The sequence below is a fragment of the Jaculus jaculus genome, chromosome 9 (assembly GCF_020740685.1).
Source record: "Jaculus jaculus isolate mJacJac1 chromosome 9, mJacJac1.mat.Y.cur, whole genome shotgun sequence".
Classification (NCBI taxonomy): domain Eukaryota; kingdom Metazoa; phylum Chordata; class Mammalia; order Rodentia; family Dipodidae; genus Jaculus; species Jaculus jaculus.
Genome location: NC_059110.1, coordinates 95,644,203 through 95,657,532, shown reverse-complemented (window position 1 = coordinate 95,657,532; position 13,330 = coordinate 95,644,203). Strand labels below are relative to the sequence as shown.

Genomic DNA, 13,330 nt, shown 5'->3' with positions numbered 1-13,330 from the left:
CTCCCTCTCTCCCCCCCCTCAAATGAATAAATAAATAAAATATTTTTTAAAAAATTACTATAATCCCGCACATGGAAGGTAGAGGCAGGAGAACCGGGAGTTGACTACATAGCAAGTTTGAGCTACTCTGGACTACATGAGACCCTGTTTCAAAATACCGAAAAAAGGCCTGGGGAGATGGCTTAGCAGTTAAAGGCACTTGTATACAAAGACTGACAGCCATGGTTCAATTCCCTAGTGCCCACATAAAGCCAAACACACAAAGTGGCGCATGCACCTAGAATTTGTTTGCAGTTACAAGAGGCCCTGGTACACCCACTCTCTCTCCTTGCAAATAGATAAAAACCAGTAATAATAAATACAAGCATGGTGCTACGCACCTTTAATCCCAGCACTCGGGAGGCAGAGATAGGAGGGTTGCCGTGAGTTTGAGGCCACCCTGAGACTACATAGTGAATTCCAGGTCAGCCTGGGCTAGAGTGAGACCTCGAAAAACAAATAAATAAATACCAAAATAAACCGGGTGTGCCGGGCATGGTGGTGCACGCCTTTAATCCCAGCACTTGGGAGGCAGAGGTAGGAGGATCACGTGAGTTCGAGGCCACCCTGAGACTACATAGTGAATTTCAGGTCAGCCTGAGCCAGAGTGAGACCCTACATCGAAAAACCAAACACAAGCCAGGCGTGGTGGCACACGCCTTTAATCCCAGCACTCGGGAGGCAGAGGTAGGAGGATCACTATGAGTTTGAGGCCACCCTGAGTCTCCATAGTGAATTCCAGGTCAGCCTGGGCTAGAGACCCTACCTCGAAAAACTGAAAAAAAAAAAAAGAAGAAGAAAGAAAAGAAAAACCAAACACACACACACACACACACAGAGAGAGAGAAAAGCCAGACATGGTGGTGTACTCCTTCAATCTCAGCCATTGGGAGGCAGAGGTAGGACAGCCTGGGACTAGAGTGAGTTCCAGGTCAGCCTGGGTTACAATAAAACATTACCTCAAACCAGCGCCCCCCCCCAAAAAAATCCCAAAATATTAGCAAATGTAATCCAGCCACACCACAAGGCCAGAAACAGAAAAGGTTATTTCTTCTATATATTATTGACCTTAGTTTCTCTACTATGACTGAACAGATTGGCAAAAGATAATTCCATCACACCATTCAATCCACTTTCCCTCAATCACTGCCCATAGCCTCTAGATCATCAACTACAATTACCCTGACTACTATCTGGACACTCAACTACCTCTCTTGCTCTGACTCCATATTCCATTCTTCACCAAACATCCTAAGTGTTTCAACATTTGTTACCAACCATTTCCATTTTATTCTTGGCCTCGTCTGTAAATGTTCGTGTCAACTTCCTATTCCAGCTGGAACTAGTTTGTCACCTGACAAAACCGCCCCTCTTGCAAGGTTTCAAGTACAGGAGAGGTTTTCCTCATAGTATTTTAACCTTATGTCCTGCATCTCATATTACCACCAGACACTTCACTTCCTCCAGGAATCACTCAAATTCTTCCCCCTCCTCCCCCTCAATGTAGAGTCTCACACTAGCCCAGGCTGACCTGAAATTCACTCTGTAGTTCAGGCTGGCCTCGAATTCCTAGTAATCCTCCCACCTCTGCCTCTTGAGTGCTGGGATTGAAGGTGTACACCTTGCCTGCAAAGCCTCAGGACCTGGGTTCAATTCCCTAGCACCCATGTAAAGCCACATGCACAAGGTGGCACATGCATATGGAGTTTGTTAGTGTGTCCATTCATTCTCTCTCTATATCTGCCTGCCTCTCTCTCTTCCCCTCTCTCATAAATAAAATATTTCAAAAAAAAAGTTGTGCACCACCATGCCTGGATTTTTCTTTTTTTTTTTCATTTTTCAAGGTAGGCTTTCACTCTAGTCCAGGCTAACCTGGAATTCACAATGCAGTCTCAGGATGGCCTCGAACTCATGGCGATCCTCCTACACAAAAACAAACAAACAAACAAAAACCTGTGAGGCTATAGGGAACATACATTCACATTCAAACTACCACCATTTATATCTGGCCAAAGCCATGAGAATTAGTGAATACTGTGTGCTTGGCCCCAAACAGGACATCTATATCACCGTTCCAAAGCTCAGGGAACATAAAGGAAGAGGTGGCAGAAAGGATGTAAGGGCTGGAGGATGGGGAGGAGTACTGTGGAACACTGTCTTCTGGACATGAGATGATCATTACATTCATGAATTCACAGCAGTTGTGGTTTCCTGCACAAGATTGAGGCCATCAGCATTTATCATAAAAACGGGAGAAGGTTGGGAGGCAGAGGTAGGAAGATTGCCAGGAGTTCAAGGCCACCCTGAGACTACAGAGTTAATTCCAGGTCAGCCTGGCCCAGAGTGAGACCCTACCTCGAAAAACCAAAAAAAAAAAAAAAAAAAAAAAAAAACGGGAGAAGGTAGCCAGGTGTATTGGCGCATGCCTTTAATCCCAGTACTCAGGAGGCAGAAGTAAGAGGATTGCCATGAGTTCGAGGCCACCCTGAGAATACAGAGTGAATTCCAGGTCAGCCTGGGCTAGAGTGAGACCCTACCTCAAAAAACCAAAAAAATAAAAAAATGGGAGAAGGGTTCACGAGGACCCCACCCATCCCTGAGGAGCTATTGGCAGACAGTTAAGGGTTGCTGAGGGAGTAGGAGTTGCAGTCTTTAGTGGTTTGCCCCTGGTAAATTGCTCATGCTTTAGTAAATAACTCCCCACTCATGTTCACTCAAGCCACCCTAATAAAACTCTAGATCCCATACACACAAAACAAGAAAAAGGTCATCAAAGAAGGGAGAGTAGTTGAGAAAATGGGAGAGGGATAGGATAGGATAATGGGAATTGAATGTGAACAAAATACATTATATCGTATGTGTTAAAAATAGCCAGGCCAGGGCTAGAGAGATGGCTTAGCAGTTAAGCGCTTGCCTGTGAAGCCTAAGGACCCTGGTTCAAGGCTCGATTCCTCAGGACCCACATTAGCCAGATGCACAAGGGGTGTATGTGTCTGGAGTTTATTTGCGGTGGCTGGAAGGCCTGGCGCACCCATTCTCTCCTTCCCTCCCTCCTTCCCTCCCTCCCTCCCTCCCTCCCTCCCTCCCTCTCTCTCTCTCTCTCTGCCTCTTTCTCTCTCTGTGTCACTCTCAAATAAATAAATAAAAATTTTAAAAAAAATTAGAAAAAATAGCCAGGCCAGGCGTGGTGGTACCTGGATTAAAGTGAAACCCTACTTTGAAAAAAACAAAACAAAAAAAGAATTCCTCATTCTCTTCATGACGACATGGTTTTGTGCATTAGTTATTTTTCTTCTTTTTATTTTCTTTGAAATAGGGTCTCACTGTAGCCCAGGATGATCTGGAACTCATTCTGTATTCTTAGGCTGGACTAGAATTGACAGCGATCCTCCTAACTCTGCCTCCCGAGTGCTGGGATTAAAGGCGTGTGCCACCACGCTCTGCCAGTGACATTTTAGCAGTCTATTATTCATCTATTAAAGCCTCCTGTGTATTAGCAACTACACGATAATGTGTCTCGAGAGGTTAAATTCTGCAAACCTGCCTTTCCTGTGACCCTGTTGTTTTTGCAACTCAGTATTTAACAAAATAATCAGTCTAATCTGACTGTCACTGTCACATTCATCGTGCGTGAATATCAATTGGTGAAAGACACAAAATTAGAAGTGCTGCTGTCGGCCTCCCAAAGGTGTCAAACCTGTCTGTGTTCTAATTAGCCGTGGAAATTCAAGCTGTCATGTTTTCCACAGATAGCTGGGTTTTGAGTCATTAATGCAGGAGGAATATTCATGCTTTCAGATAGCTCTACTTACACATTTAGATTTTTTTCCTCCTTCCTTTCTTTTTTACGATTTTTCAAGGTAGGGTCTTGCTCTAGCCCAGACTGTCCTGGAATTCACTAGGAATTCACAGGCTGGCTCGACCGCACGGTACTCCTCCTACCTCTGCCTCCATAGCACTGGGATTCAAAGTGTGCGTCACCGCGCCAGGCTTGCTTGCTTTTCTTTTTTTTTTCCCTTTCTACAGCTTTATTTAATGAATAATTTCCTTGTAGAAGACACAAGATTTCTACCAATGACATAAGAACAAATATATTTGCACACACATTACCTTGTTAAACAAAGATCCTCTTTTTGTACACTCAAATTCATAAACAGGTCTAAAATTGGCAGTACCTATTATTTATTTTTATGAGTAGATTTCCCATTTTATAAACTGCTCATTTATGGGAAGAGGTTCTGGGTTTCAGAGTATCTTTTTTTTTTTTTTTGGTTTTTCGACATAGGGTCTCACTCTAGCCTAGGCTGACCTGGAATTCACTATGGAGTCTCGAACTCACGGCAATCCCCCTACCTCTGCCTCCTGAATGCTGGGATTAAAGGTGTGCACCACCACGCCTGGCTTTTCAGAGTATCTTTAGTACATGTATCCTGATTCCAGAAGGACAGAATTGCCCTGCTGCCCATCACATGGTATCCACCTGCAATGCCAAGCATTTTGCAGGTACTCTTTTCCTGGTTTCAATACACAGAAAACAATGCACACAGGATGATCCCAATCTTGTCAAGCTATACTTTGTTCACTCTTCTTCAAATAAAAGTTTCTACTTCTTGTCTCTTTGCCATGCCCTTCCCCTTTCTTCAGTAGCTCTCATCTGGATTCCTGCATAGGTTCAATATGTCAAGGGCCAAAGCCTCATCTTCCCACTGAAGGAAAACATCTTCCCTGACTATTTTACCCCACGGTCACCTATGATCTGATATTCTTCTAATATTTTATTTTTATTGATTTATTTGAGATAACAAAAGATGGAGAGAGAGAGAGAGAGAGAATGGGCATGCCAGGGCCTCCAACCACTACAAACGAATTCCAGACACGTGTGCCCCCTTGTGTATCTGGCTAACGTGGGTCCTGGGGAATCAAACCTGGGTCTTTTGGCTTTGCAGGCAAATGCCTTAACTGCTAAGCCATCTCTCCAGCCCGGATCTGACATTCTTTAGCCTTTATCAAGCATATGGCATTGCTTAGTACTGTTCATTTATCTTTTCACAAGTTTTTGAGTTATCCTTAATAGATTGCAAGCACCTTACACACAGATTCCTATATTGTTTTCTCTACATTCCTTATAGGCCTACATACTAGATGTAAATATACTGGTTTTATGACCCAACATATACACATTTAGTAAACAATAATTTTTCTCCAACAAATCTACATAATTTGTAGAAACATGGACATTCTACAAGCCAATAACTGTTTGGTATCAGAACTCAACAGTTGATTCTGTGTCCCAGCCACAGGGCTAGTTGTTCATCCTGTGGGAGTTCAACCTCAATGTCATAAACAAAATTTGAATCATCCTTCCTCTTCTGATTTTTCTCAAAAACTTCATCCATGGACTAGCGGGATGGCTTAGCAGTTAAGACGTGTGCCTGCAAAGCCAAAGGACCCAGGTTGGATTCCCCAGGACCCACGTTAGCCAGATACACAAGGGGGCACACGTGTCTGGAGTATGTTTGCAGTGGCTGGGGGCCCTGGCACACCCATTCTCTCTCTCTCTCCCTTTTCTCTGTCAAAATAAATTAATTAAAAAAAATAAGTTTGCCCATGCCGGGCATGGGGGCACACGCCTTTAATCCCAGCACTCAGGAGGCAGAGGTAGGAGGATTGCCATGAGTTCCAGGCCACCCTGAGACACAGTGAATTCCAGGTCAGCCTGAGCTAGAGCGAGACCCTACTTCAAACACCAAAAAATAAAAATTAAAAAAAAAAAGTTATCCCATGATACACTTCCTTTTGACGAGCTCCTAGTCATCTAGTTTGTTCAGGTCCTCCTCAGGATCAGTGGTGGTTTCCCATCGAATTTCTGCCAGGCTCTGTCCTTTTAAGTAACCTTGTAAAACACTGAACAACTTCTGTAGCTGCTTCGGGGACACCTGTTCCAGGTAACACTTGTTCGTGGATTATTCTTTCATTGTTCAGCAGTTCTGATACGATCTGAAAACTTGGAAAAGTTCCATACTGGCATGATCCATGCTCTGCTGGCAACTCTTCCCCTTGGTTTCATTCTCATAAATTAAGATGATAGCTGGAGGTTGGAATGTAACTCCACATTTCTTGGCAGTGCACATCATTTTTATATATACTTCATGGTAAATTGGAAGAAATCTGACAAAAGTGTAACACTTACATAGTGTGATAGTTGGAATGGATATCCCCCCAATCATTCAGTTTTATTAAAGCTTCTTGGATTTATTTATTTATTTATGAGAGATAAAAAGGCAGAGAGAGAGACATAGCAAGAGAGCTAGAGAGAAAAGGCATTCCAAGGTCTGTAGCCTCTGCATACAAACTCCAGACGCATGTACCACCTTGTGCATCTGGTTGCGAGGATCCTAGGGAATCAAACCTGGCTTCTTTGGTTTGCAGACAGGTGCCTTAACTGCTAAGCTATCTGTCCAACCCCCCTTTCTTTCTTTCTTTTTTCTTTTTTTTTTTTTTTTTTATTATTCTGAGGTAGGGTCTCACTCTAGCCTAGGCTGACCTGGAATTCACTATGTAGTCTCTGGCTGGTCTGGAACTCACAGTGATCCTCTTACCACTGCCTCCAGAGTGCTGGAATTAAAGGCGCGTGCCTCCACACACAACTTTGCTTTCTTTTTGATACAGGAGCTCATTTATTTATTTATTTATTTACTTATTTATTTTTCTTTTTGGTTTTTCAAGGTAGGGTCTCTCTCTAACCCAGGCTGGCCTGGAATTCACCATTCCATCTCAGGGTGGCCTCCAACTCACAGTGATCCTCCTACCTCTGCCTCCCAAGGAGCTCATTTCAGCAGCCCATCTAGACATGAATGAAACTCATGTAGCTTAGGATGGCCTCAAACTCATGGCAATCCTTTTGCTTTAGTCTCATCACTGCAAATGAACTCCAGACGCATGCCGCCCCTTGTGCATCTAGCTAACGTGGGTCCTAGGGAATCGAGCCTTGAATCTGGGTCCTTAGGCTTCACAGGCAAGTGCTTAACTGCTAAGCCATCTCTCCAGCCCAATTTTCTTTGATTATTTTTTCTCAATTTTATTAAACATTTTCCATGATTAGAAAAAATATCCCATGGTAATGTCCTCCCTCCCCCCTTCTCCCCTTTGAAATTCCATTCTCCATCACATCCACTCCCCATCTTAATAAGTCTCTCCTCGATTTGAATGCCATGATCCTTCCCTCCTCTTATGATGGTCTTGTGTAGGTAGTGTCAGGCATTATGAGCTCATGGATATCGAGGTCTAGAGGGAGCACGTTGTAAGGAGTCCAACCCTTCCTTTGGCACTTACATTCTTTCTGCCACCTCTTCCACATTAGACCCTGAGCCTTGGAAGGTGTGATTGAGATGTTACTCGGTACTCTAGTTACTTCTTTCCAGCACCATGATACCTTCTGAGTTGTCCCAAGGTCACTTCCATCTGAAAAGAGAAGATTCCCTACCCAAAGTGAGAGTAGCATTAATATAAGGGTATAAATAGTAAGAAAAGTGTTTACTGGGCAGTTTGATAAGCATAGTATATACCCTTATCCAGACATCAGCAGATGTTACAACCCTAGGGCTCATGACTACCCCTGTTTTAAGTTTTCAGTATCAGGGATGTATTCCCTCCCTTGGAGAGGGCCTCCAGTCCAATTGGAGGGCAGTTGGTTTCCACCATGACAGATGTGCCACTATTGCACCCATTGGCTCATTTGGCCTGGCTGGCCAATTATAAGGCTTGCAGTGTCCACTGTTGAGTATCTTCACTGGTGGTATATCTTTCTCCCATTGAACTGCATGTAGAATGGCTTCTTCCAGCTTTCTGTCAGCTGGTCTACATGGAGGAGGTTATCAGTTCAGTTCCAGCAGGATTTCTCAGTGGCCTTGCAGCCCAAGTATGTGGAGTCCTCAGCAATAGGGTCTTATCATCTATTCCTGGGTTCTTTAATTTTTAAAAATTATTTTATTTATTTATCTGAGGGGCGGGGAGGCAGATAGAGAGAAAGAGAGACTGGGCATGCCAGGGCCTCTAGCCACTGAAAATGAACTCCAGATACAAGTGCCCCCTTGTGCATCTGGTTTACATGGGTCCTGAGAAATTGAACCAGGGTCCTTAGGCTTTGCAGGCAAATGCCTTAACTGCTAAGGCATTTATCCAGCCCTGATTGTTTTATTTTTAATTATGGGGGAGAAAAACCACATCTAAAAACCTATGCTTCTGGAAAAGAACCGCTTGTTCTTGCCCATCTTGTATCTGTCCTCAAACTTGACCTTAGCCTCTGGTCTAGCCTTACATTTCAGAGCTGGGTCTCTGAAGACATCTTTGTTGACAACAGTTTTGTCAAAGGGGATATCCACAGAATATCTTGTGGGCATGAGGTGATTATAGTTATAAACCTTCACAAAAGACTTGATCTTTGATCTTTTGGCAATTTTCTTCTTGCTCATGGCAGCTGTCACTTTGCATGGATAGCGGTCAAATCCAGCCACCAGAGCAAAGCAGTGGCATAGGGATGGTCAGAGGTGCCATCATCAATATTCAGGATGACAGCGTTGTGTCTGCAGTAGTGTCCAGCCAGGACCAGCACCACTTTCCTGGCTTTCATGAATTCACCCATTTCAACTGCAAGCGGCGGGCACACAGCAGATCCATTTCCATCAATTGCTGCAGATGCCCATCCAAACCTCCAGTAGCCAAAATGACGCAGCTGATTGTAGGCGAGTTGCCTTCAAGAGCACTAGGACACCATGAGAGAGAAGTCTGTGGCAGTGGAGTCTCAGCCACACAGTGCAGGCCTTGCAAAGTGAGTGTTATTCCATCCGGCCCTAGTGGCACATGCCTTTAATCCCAGCACTTGGGAGGCAGAGGTAGGAGGATGGTTGTGAGTTTGAGGCCACCCTGAGACTACATAGTGAATTCCAGGTCAGCCTGGGCTAGTGAGACCCTACCTCAAAAAAAATAAACAAAAATCCATTCTGATGATGTGTGCCTTTCCCTTCCGGTGCTGAAGACTGAATCCAGGACCTGCTCTTGTCACTGAGCTAAATCAGCAGCCCTACCTCTGCCTTTTAGAAAGCCGAAACACTACTCACTTCACCCTGAGATCTTTCCTCTAACAGCTCTCACCTTAGTCTTTAGGTACATGTACTTGAGCCCCAGAAGCCAGTTGCCGAGAAGCCCAGAAACCTCTGAGAAGAGTAGGAGTGAAGCCGGGCGTGGTGGTGCACGCCTTTAATCCCAGCACTCGGGAGGCAGAGGTAGGAGGATCGCCGTGAGTTCGAGGCCACCCTGAGACTACATAGTGAATTTCAGGAAAACCTGGGCTAGAGTGAGACCCTACCTCAGAAAAAAAAGGAAGTGGTCTTCCATCTGAAGTAGTTCTTGGAGACAGCAGAGCAGCACTTCATGGTTGGACCCAGGGTCAACTCCTGTGTCTTCACTGACCGGCCAGCAGACATGCCAGCAGTGCTGTTGGGAGCAGGATGGTGGCTGGTGGTCCTGACTGCCCAGCTACCCTCACTGGCAGGACGTATCTATGCACCACATGGAGACGATCAGCCGCCTCTCAGAGCAGCGCTTCGAGCACAAGGTGGATTACCTGGTGTGTGCTGATATGGATGTGAAGTTCTGTGACCACGTGGGTGTGGAGATCCTGTCAGTTCTCCTTGGAACTCTGCACCCTGGTTTCTACAGGAACAACCAAGAGGACTTCACCTATGAGTGCCAACTCCAATCTCAGACCTGCATACCCCAGGGGGAGGGTGATTTTTACTACATGGGAGCCTTCTTTGGGAGATCGGTAATGGAGGTGTACTGCCTCACCAAGACCTGTCATGAGACCATGGTGGGCTACCAGGCCAATGGCATCGAGGCTGCGTGGCACGATGAGAGCCATCTGGACATATACCTGCTATACCATGAGCCCACGAAGGTGCCATGTGGGCTGGTCCTCTGTGATGAAGAAACTGTGGTATGCAGCTTTGACCAAGAATCACCAAACAATCGGGAACTGATAGCCAGGTTTTCAAGAGTGCTGGGAGGCCAGGCCTGCAGCTCTGGTGCACTCCGGTCCATACAGAACTGGAAGGGCTTTAGGGAAATTGCCACAGTGTCACCCTCTACTCTGCCTCAGATTCAAGCAGGTCCAGTTCCACCTCACCTATCACACACTCAGCCCCATCCCGGGCCTCACAGAGTAGCTACCACCTTCAGCTCCTAAGTCCCTCCACTCAGTAAGGCGGTGGTCTCAGTCCCTCAATGGAGAGAATAAGGGATGGAGTCCTCCACAGTGAAGAAGAAACCTTGTCACTCCTTCACCTGAGTGACATCTTTGCCTGGAGCCAACCAACGGTGTCCTAGCTGAAAGTCCTGACAGCTGGACAGTCCCCTAAGGAATAGGCAGGTGAGGAGGGTGAATCATGACCTCCAGCTTGGCTTTAATCTAGTTTGTTTTGTTTTGTTTTTTGTTTTTCTAGGTAGGGTCTTGCTCTGTGGCTCAGGCTGACCTGGAATTCACTATGTAGTCTCAGGATGGCCTCAAACTCATAGCAATCAACCTATCGCTACTTCCCAAGTGCTGGGATTAAAGGCATGCACCACCACACCCAGCATCTCTGTCTAGTTTTGGCTTAATTAGAATTTGTCAGTTCTGGGCTGGAGAGATGGCTCAGTGGCTAAAGGTGCTTGCTTGTTAAGCTTAAAGGCCTGGATTTGATTCCACAGTACCCACATAAAGCCAGATATACAAGGTGGCACATTGTGTCTGGAGTTTGTTTGCAGCAGCAAAAGGTCCTGGCTTGCTCATTCTCTCTCTTCTTTCTTTCTCACCCCTCTCTCAATGAAATAAATATATGTTAAGTATGTCTGAGTCAGGCTGGAGAGATGGCTTAGCAGCTAAGGGCACTTGCTTGTAGAATGTAATCTGCTTGAAAAAAAATTTAATGTACATATACCAGATCCAAATGAAGAACAGTAGCAACTTAAACATTGCTGCCATTTTTTCCAAAATAAGGCTTTGGTAAAATTATTCCTAATCTCTATTATACCTTCACTTCAGAGACGGAGAACTATGTACTACCAATGAATTTATTTTCATCATAACAATTACGTATTGTACCTCTCTGCCAATGTTTCCCTGTCAAAACAATTTGACAGCAGGTATAAACAACTAAATACATGATGATTTTTTTCATAATTTTTATTGCATTTATATATTTATTTATTTGGGGGGCAGATAAATAGAGAGAATGGGCTCACCAGGGCCTCTAGCCACAGCAAATGAACTCTAAATGCATGCACCACCGTATGCACCTGGCTTACATGGGTACTGGGGAATTGGACCTGAGTCCTTAGGATTTAAAGGCAAACACCTTAACCACTAAGCCATCTCTCCAGCCCTCTTTTATAATTTTTTTTATTCCATTACATGATGACTTTTCTTACAGTCCTTGAAAGGTACATTTAATTCATGCTATTACCTTAGGATCACAGTGCAGAGAAACCTAATATGAACAGTTGGGGTGACTCACTTTACTCATAATCCCATGATAACTGATGCATTAATCAGTGGCAGGAGTTAATGACCTCTCTGCAAACTGCCAAGGAAGTCACTTACTGCAGGATATATTTCCTGACACGTGCATTAATATTGTATGACTGATTGAAGCATGTTGATCGCCTAGTGTAAGCCAGTAATTCAACGTGTAACAATGAATTCAAGTAAATATGTAGTGGAAAAAAGTAGTCTTTGGGCTTGCAAAGTCTGATGACTTATGTTCAAATCCCCAGTGCCCATGTAAAGCCAGGTGCACAAAGTGGCACATTTGTCTGGAGTTCTTTTGCAGCAGCAAGACGTCCAGGCCTGCCTATACTCTCTCTCTCTGCTCTCTGAAATAAATATACATATATGCACACAAACAAAAAATTTGAGGCAAATTCAGAGAAGTGTCTTTAAAATATAATGTAGTAAAAAAAATTCTTGAAGGGAGGAGGGAACTTAATAGGTTGGTATTGTAAATATGTAACTACAATGATTGAGATGGGGAGGTAATATGATGGAGAATAGAATTTCAAAGGGGAAAGTGTGTGGGGGGGAGAGAGGGTATTACCATGGGATATTTTTTATAATAATGGAAAATGTTAATAAAAAATTGTGAAAAGGTTAAAAATAATAATAATAATAAAAGAAAAATAAAAAAGTTAAGCTTGGCCAGAAAAAACAAAATTTCTCTTGTGTTTTAAGATGGGATGTGAAGGGTCTCATTATATTGCCTTATTTCAGGATGGAAGGATGGCTTAGTGTTGAAGGCACTGGCCTGCAAAGCTAAAGGACCGAGGTTTGGTTCCCAGGACCCACATAAGCCAGCTGCACAAGGTGGTACATGCTTCTTGAGATCATTTGCAGCTGCTGAAGGCCCTGGCATGCCCATTCTCTCTCTCTATCTTGCCCCCCCCCCCACTCTCTCTGCCTCTTTCTCTCTCAAATATAAATAAAAATAAAATGTTGTGCTCGCTTCGGCAGCACATATACTAAAATTGGAACGATACAGAGAAGATTAGCATGGCCCCTGCGCAAGGATGACACGCAAATTCGTGAAGCGTTCCATATTTTTAAAAGAAAAAAAAATAAAATAAAATGTATTACCTTATTTCAACTTTGGAGCACAAAAGACTCTCCCACTTTATCCTCCCAAAGTGATTGCAGATATATTCCGCCACATGCACATCTAGTAAAATTTAAACACTACATTGGCTTTTAGGTGCCTTTATTTATTTATTTATTTTGTATTTTCAAGGTAGAGTCTCACTCTCTAGTCCAGGCTGACCTGGAATTCACTATGTAGTCTCAGGGTGGCCTTGAACTCATGGTGATTCTCCTACCTCTGCCTCCACTACCTTTGCCACCACACCTGGCAGGTGCTAGCTTTTGCATCCCATTTTATGTAGATTCTGGAGTTCTGAACTCCGGTCATCAGGCTTGCAAAGTAAATGCCTTTAATCACTGAGCCAGCTCACCAGCCCCCAATCTCTTGATATAGGGCCAAACACTTTACTTTGGATGATCTACTGTGTGGAGTTCAGGATCTTTCTTATGGATATTTTTGTGGGGTGGGGTGTTTGAACATTTGAGGCCTGCCTGGTTACTGATCATTATTGGTTAGCCTGGGCTAGAATGAGACCCTGTCTCAAAAAAATATTGAGGGGTCAGGTGTGATGGCACATACACTTAATCCCAGCATTTGGGAGGCAAACGTAGGTAGGAGTTCGA

General features: G+C 44.1%; 1 non-coding gene and 3 pseudogenes across 1 annotated transcript; 2 read left to right on the top strand and 2 right to left on the bottom strand.

Moving 5' to 3' along the window:
• Positions 1 to 5,302: 5,302 nt before the first annotated feature.
• LOC123463332 lies at positions 5,303 to 6,179 on the bottom strand (annotated as a pseudogene).
• Positions 6,180 to 8,264: 2,085 nt separating this feature from the next.
• LOC101616511 lies at positions 8,265 to 8,680 on the bottom strand (annotated as a pseudogene).
• Positions 8,681 to 8,761: 81 nt separating this feature from the next.
• Positions 8,762 to 10,076, top strand: LOC101616210 (annotated as a pseudogene).
• Positions 10,077 to 12,567: 2,491 nt separating this feature from the next.
• On the top strand, positions 12,568 to 12,674 carry LOC123463682. The gene has a single exon (XR_006639073.1). It is a non-coding gene; the product is annotated as a U6 spliceosomal RNA (small nuclear RNA).
• The last annotated feature ends 656 nt before the right edge of the window (positions 12,675 to 13,330 follow it).